Below are 7,242 nucleotides of genomic sequence, written 5' to 3'. Positions count from 1 at the left end.
TCTGACAATGTTTTTTGAAGTCGTTCGAGGCTAGGATCGATTCCGGGATCATTGCCTCGATATTCTCGAAGGCAGGCGTCATGCCCCCGGGTTCTAGTCCGGTGGAACTTTGGCTTGATTTCGGTCCCTTATTGCCATGTATCAAGCTTGGATTATCTTGTCAGAGGCTAGGATGCATCATGAGATCGGTTTCACCCGTATACATAATTAAAACTCATTTATCGTTTTAAAACTATTCAAAATTTAATAGTTTATTTGGACAATAATACTCTTCGACTAAAACATAATGATCTTTACAAATTACGGAGATACTTTTAGCAACCTGGAATATGGGACTCTAGAATATATTTTTGAAGCATGACTTATCTCTTCTCGAACTCCAGGATATTATCATGAAGTTTTATATAAGTTTGACCTCTAGGACACTATGCTAGAGTTCAACTTCTACAAGTGAATTCTGCAATACTATGCTAGAGTGGAGCATGTTTGACAGGAGAAAGGGACCTTGCTTGGCGAGAAAATAGTGAGAAGCTCAGTTCAATGTTACTATGAGTTTATGAGGTGCAATAATTTAAACGTATAATTAACATTTTTTTAATTTCTTTTTTGGAATAAGATGCGATAACAATCATAATACAAGAACAAAAATAGAAACTTGTATGTCACACTCCAACCTAGGTGAGGTGGACAAGTATCTAATGTTTTACGTATGCGAACGACTATTCCGTAAAAATACCCGATAAACTTACAATATTTGAAGCACCAGCAATCAGAGAATCTCAAATATATATATATATATATATATATATGAAAAAATTACCCAAACTGTCAGCCTATAAGCTTTCCCAACCCAAAATAGCCCAAAACAAAATATCTACCAAAAAAGGCCCAAATGTCATTTTAAGCCCAAATAGTTCCAATTAATGTCAGTTTTTTTATATCCGTTAGTTTTGTTTTATAGACTTAAAAAAAGGACCGTTCTCTCTCTTCTCTAAGTTTTCGCTCTCTCTCTCTCTCTCTCTCTCTCTCTCTCTCTCTCTCTCTCAGCGATGTTTTGCTAAATTGAACAAAAATTGCTAAATTGACGACAAAACAAGATACATTTGTTGTGATTTTTGTCTGATTCCAGGTAATTTGGACTAAAAAATCTCTTGTTTTGTATATTTTTTTTAGGATTGCATGTATTTTATGGAGAATCAATGTTGCTTTTTAGGCCTTTGCGGCTAAATTATTTAGTTAGAGTTCATTGTAGGTATCTATTATAGATGATTTTGTTAGTTTTGGTTGAGTTATGTATCAATTTCTTCACAAAATTCTGTAACCGTTTGTTCATATAATTATTTTTTATTTTTTTAAATTTTCTCATTCAACATAGTTTCAATTGTGAAACAGAGAAATATGAGAAGACAAACTCGTTCGATGAGTTCATCTCCTTATTCAAAGCCTGTTTCAATTGAGAAATCGAGAAACATGAGAAGAGAAACTAGGTCGATGAGTTTATCTCCTCATTCAACCCTGATTTTAGTTGAGAAATCGATTGATGAACGAAATATGCGAAGAAAAAATCGTTCCGATATTGTTAAAGTGTTAGAATCTCGAAAGGATGTTGTTGGGCAATCTAAGAAAAAAAGAGCAAAACGGTTAGAGTGGATGGTATTGAAGGTAAGAGAAAACGTGTCGTGTGAGACAAAGTGAATTTGGGTGTCAAACCAAAAAGAGTAAGGTTCAAAAGGCAGAAAAAGTTAAAATTCCTAACAAAGTTTGTAAGGTACATACAATTTCAGTTATATTTTTTTTTGTATTGTTGAATCTTCTTTTAAAATTGGATCTAGTTTGCATTTGTTTGTTGTTAATTTGTGTCATTTATTTGTAACCTTGGAAATTTTATATTCCAGTTGGTGAGCCTTTTCCTAATGCTCATTGGACATCATATACTAATGTGGACATCGTATCAGTTTTACTGTCAAAGTTGACTGATGTCCAGCTTCGGATGTTTAGGAAAAGTTGTTTTGGCTATTTCCTTGATTTACCTCGAGTTGCTATCCAGGAAAAACTGATTCGTACTTTAATATTTAGGGAGTTGGTTCAAGATAAGTGTGATCAATTTTATGTGAAATTTAATGACGAATGTGTTTTACGTTTTGGTCATCGGGAGTTTGGTGTTGTAAATGGTTTAAACTGTTGTGGTAATGAACATGCTGAGGGTAACTTCAGTGGACCCAATAGGTTGGTGGATACCTATTTTTTTGGTTTTGAAGCGGTGTCAAAGAAGTCGCTTATTGATTGTTTTGAGAAGAAAAAATGGCAGTCTGATGAAGACGCAGTTAAGATTGTAATTATTTATTTTATAAACACATTTCTAATGTCCACTCAGGCTCAGAAGATATTTATAAGTAAACGTGATTTCCATCTTGTCGAGAGTGGTGAGTATGTGTCCTTTCCCTGGGGTAAGATTGCGTTTCGAGCTTTAATGAAGTCGTTGAGGGACAGGTTGAGGGGAAAGTCTGAGTTTTATAGGATTGGTGAATTTTCTCTTGCACTACAGGTGTGGTTCTATGAATGCTGCACTGTAGTGGATAAAAAATTTACTGTTCGTATTGGAGATCATACACCACACATATTGAATTGGGAAATGACAGACATGCAAACGCGTGATGACTTCTCTACTAGTTTCTTAGACAACATAGGGAATAAGGTACCAACCTTTATATATTGATGGGTTATACATATATGATACACTGTAATTCATTGTGATATATCAAATATACAGTTTTTATACATTTTTGATACATCTAGGACTGAACCACTTTTTGTTACATTTGTAGTTTAAAAATATTTCTCCTACGACTGAAGAGCTAAGGAGATTTACTTTGCCTGTTAAAGTTAACGATGAGTATCAGAAATATTTGATATCACGTAATAAGGAAAAACTTCCTATTGATGATAGCGATGATTTTGTCACGCCACCCCCAAACAGATTAAGGAGCCTATCCCACCAAAAATGGTGTCTGGTATCCAACCTGTTGATTATGATCTTGAGTTGCAGAAGTTGAAAGCTGATATTAAACAGGTTTGTATTGGTCTTTTATATATTTTATTTTTGAAAGTTCTGTTAAAAAAATTCTATTATTTTTCATATTTGTTTCCTTTTGTAGCTCCATAAGTAGTTAAAGTCCTTCATGGAATATGTTTCTGATAAATTCAAGGAAGTCTTTGAATTGATAAATTCCAAGGTATGTGTTTCTTTTGCATTGTGAATTTCCTTTTATTTTTAGTTAACTTACTGTATCTTTTTTTTTTTTTAATAAAAATTGCTTGGTGCAAGCGATAACAAATTGTCACGACCCTAATTTCCCTCCGTAGGATGTTGTGATGGTACCTAGCTTCTACGACTAGGTAAGCCTAACATGCATAGAGAAATAGCGAGAATACTATTAAAACTTCAAATAAAACCTTCACACTATGATAATAAAATCAACAGTACAATAGTCAACACCTTCCCAAAAACCTGGTGGAACAGAGTCATAAGCTCTACAAGAAAGTGATAATAGTCTCGAGATACAATACTGTTTGAAACAAGAAATAAACAATACAGTGTCTAAAATAGAAGGTGACTCCCAGGCCTGCGGACGTCGGGCAAGTATACCTTGAGTCTCCAAAAGCAGCTACACAATCAACCTCTAGCATTCTGCACGGGCAGGCATACCTAGATCTGCACAACAGATATGCAGAAGCATAGTATGAGTACACCACAATAATACCCAGTAAGTATCAAGCCTAACCTCGGTAGAGTAGTAATGAGATCAGTTCAAGATACATACTAGGACATAATAAATAGAATGACAACATATTAACGAGAAGTAATGGAAGGCGGAAAAATAACTGATACAAAACAAGTTAATATAACGTAAACTAGTACCGGAATTTTAAGCATAGAAATAACATAAAGGAAGCAATTAAAGAGAACCATCAAAGTCAAATACGAATCCAAACTGATAAGGCAAGGAAGAAATAAAGAAACAATAAGTGTTTCACAATAACTCTTTACATCATGAGGTAAACAACAAGAATCACAACTGAGGTACCGCCTCGTACACAACAAGAATCACAACCAAGGTACCACCTCGTATTCACATTTCTCAATTTCAATCATAATCTTTCCTTATAGAGCCTTACATTTAAATAGGTTTGAATTTTTTTTCCCGAAATAGCTACACACACTTTAGCCCACCTTATTATGCCGTGTGGCTTCAAGTAATTCCCTTACAAGAAACACGCACATAAGTTCCACCTTATACCGCCACATGCACATTAATCACTATCCTTATACCGCTGTATGCGCATCAATATCACATCACAATAACAACTCGCACCACAAGTGACAATATGTCACAACTTGCCAATTATCAACTATATCAATGTTTGCACAACAATAGCCCATGGCTCAACCACAATGTGTGCAAGAATATCAACAATAACAATGAATGTAAATTTCTCAACAAGAAAGATATCTCAACAATTAACACTTCGTCTCAATGTGATAATGACTTTCACAACTTCAATACCAATAAATTAACAACGAGAAAGATAATATGTAACCATGATACTAAATAAGAATAACTCACAATGGAAGAGATAACATATACCGATGACTTCAAATAAGGATAATCAATAATGAAAGAGATAACATGTAACAATGATTTTAAATAATGATAATTAACAATGAAGGAGATAACATGTGTTACACCCCATATTTTCATACATGGAAGTACGCCATATGTAAATTGATATAAGCTCAAAAATGAGATGTCACATCCCGCATTTTCGTACATCAAAGTTTCGTCGTAAGTTAATCGACGTAAGTTCGGGAATGAGATTATTTGGTGATTATAAGCATTATGCTACTTCAAACAAGTGATGAGTAAATTCGTGAAGGTGAGAGGGTAAGCAAATCAAAGAAAATAAATTTTCGTTAAAGTTTGACATTTTGAGATAAAATACGGTCCAAGCTACAATACCCCGTATTTATGTACTAGTGTCAAACAAGGTACCACATGACCATAATAGAAAGGTGTGCAAAATGTATTAAAAGTGAGTAGTATTTTAAGTAATTTGTGATAATTTCTAATTATGTGGATAATTAGGTAATTATTAGTTAATGGGGGATTAACAAATTAATTAAGGAATTAAGTGGCTAATGTTGGATAAGTCTAAATTTCCCCACGTGGCAGCAACACATGATTCATTAGTGACTCTTGAATTAAAATTGCAAGATGGCACAATTAAGAGGGGTTGGTGCCTAAGTCATCACTTTAGACTACCCTTTTCATAATTCCAATACGAGAATTCTAACATATTTCACGTCAAATCCAAATGCTCTTTGAATTGTATAACACATGAAAAGAGAATCAGAAGATGCTGGTTTAGCCTTCTATGCAACGCAAGTTCCTGAAAAATGGTAGGCAGCTTAGTAACGTGACATTTCTGCTTCAACAAGAATTCGAGCAAGATATCATACGGATTTTTTCCTACTCCAGGTATGTTAAGGCTAAACCTTTCTTTATTTTGGCATGATCCAATAATTACATGTGATTGATAACGAGACATAAAGAGAAATTCATATTCAGGAATTTATGTACATTTTCGTAGTCTCATAAGTTACCGTATTCTCCCTTATTGGGACTTCATATTCAATTGAGTATTGTCTTCTTCCAGTAAAGAGAGCAGAGAGCCTATATATACAGTATTATAGTATTTTCATTACCATCGAGCTATAATCGATGGGGCAGGCCCCTATTGGGCAACCTTTGATCAGATGGTAAGTTACATACCGAGCCTACTATGGCCGAGCGCCTATGAGCGAGCTCGTTGGACGAGATACAAAGCCTAGTATGTTCGAGCGCCTATGAGCGAGCCTACTACGACAAAGCAGTTATATATATACCAATCCTTATAGGGTCGGACAACTATTTTACTTACTATATTGAGAGAGTTGAGCTAGTATCAGCAGGTAAGCATATCTTCAGATTATCTTTGACTCCCAGTTACTTTCAGTTATTATATTATCAGTTCAGTTTCAGCTTTCAGTTATTCTGTTGCCTTACATACTATGTACATTATTTTGTACTAACGTCCCTTTCTCTGGAGACGCTGCATTTCATGCGTGCAGGTTCAGACAGACAGGTGGGTAGACCTTCTGAGCAGGTGTTGCCCGAGTTCAGCTTTATCGGTAAGCTCCACGTCCTTCGGAGTTGCCGGGTCTAGGAGTTTTATGTACATCTTGTGTATATATGTATATAGGTCATGAGTAGGTCGGGGCTCTGTTCTGATCACGGTACATTCATCAGTAGAGGCTTGTAGACATAACCTGTCAGTTAGTGCAGTATGTTGGGCTTGTAGGCGTTGTATGTATATTTTGTTGGTTTGTCAGCTGTTGTAGTCATGACGGCCTTGCCGGCCCAGCTTTATATTGATATTTAGTCAGCTTTGGTATCCATTCAGTTTTATATTTTGCTTCGCAAATTGTCTTGCAATGTGAACCATGTCTAAAGTATGATATTATATGTTCAAATTCCCTTAGTCGCAAGTTAGTACGCAAGGATAGGTGAGGCACCAGGTGCCGGTCTCGCTCCCCAGGTTCGGGGCGTGACAAAAGTGGTATTATTGCAGTTCTATCCTAGAGAGTCTACAAGCCGTGTCTAGTAGGTTCTTGTTTATAGATATGTTGTGCACTACATTATATAAGCAGGGGACTACAGGGCATTTAGGAGTTGGTTACCCTTCTTTCAAATCTAAATCGTGTTGTAGAACTGAGTTATAAGAAATTTGAGTTAAACTTACGTGTTGGCATTTGCATGCACAGATGACGGTGACTAGGAAGGCTACAGCTAGCCAAAGGAGAGATACAATAGTAGTTGAGGGGACTAGCAGGGTACCCCTAGTAGATGGGTCCCAATCTGAGGCCCAGGGGGAGACCCCTACTCAGCCATTACCAGCTCCTCCACCACCTGAGGAGATTCCTAGGTGGATCACACATCGAGTTCCCCCTCCGCTTCCATCAGATCAGGACTTGAGGAGTGCGGTGCATTTGTTGACATAGTTGGTAGCTACCCAGCAACAGGCTAGGGCATCCGCTAGTGCAGGATCTTCTAAGGGGTCTGGGAGTTCAAGGGTCTGAGATTTATTGCTTTGAGTCTCCCAGAGTTCACGGGGACAGATCAGAGGGAGGACTCACAGGATTTC

At 36.4% G+C, this 7,242-nt stretch overlaps 1 long non-coding RNA gene across 1 annotated transcript; it reads left to right on the top strand.

Moving 5' to 3' along the window:
* The first annotated feature begins 1,007 nt into the window (after nucleotides 1-1,007).
* On the top strand, nucleotides 1,008-6,479 carry LOC117277177 (uncharacterized). Its single transcript, XR_004507452.2, has 4 exons — nucleotides 1,008-1,129; nucleotides 1,393-1,768; nucleotides 2,826-3,070; nucleotides 3,156-6,479. It is a non-coding gene; the product is annotated as an uncharacterized lncRNA (long non-coding RNA).
* Nucleotides 6,480-7,242: the final 763 nt, after the last annotated feature.

The sequence above is a fragment of the Nicotiana tomentosiformis genome, chromosome 5 (genome assembly GCF_000390325.3).
Source record: "Nicotiana tomentosiformis chromosome 5, ASM39032v3, whole genome shotgun sequence".
Classification (NCBI taxonomy): Eukaryota; Viridiplantae; Streptophyta; class Magnoliopsida; order Solanales; family Solanaceae; genus Nicotiana; species Nicotiana tomentosiformis.
Note: the sequence above shows the minus strand (reverse complement) of the source record. Positions and strands in the feature narration are given on the sequence as shown.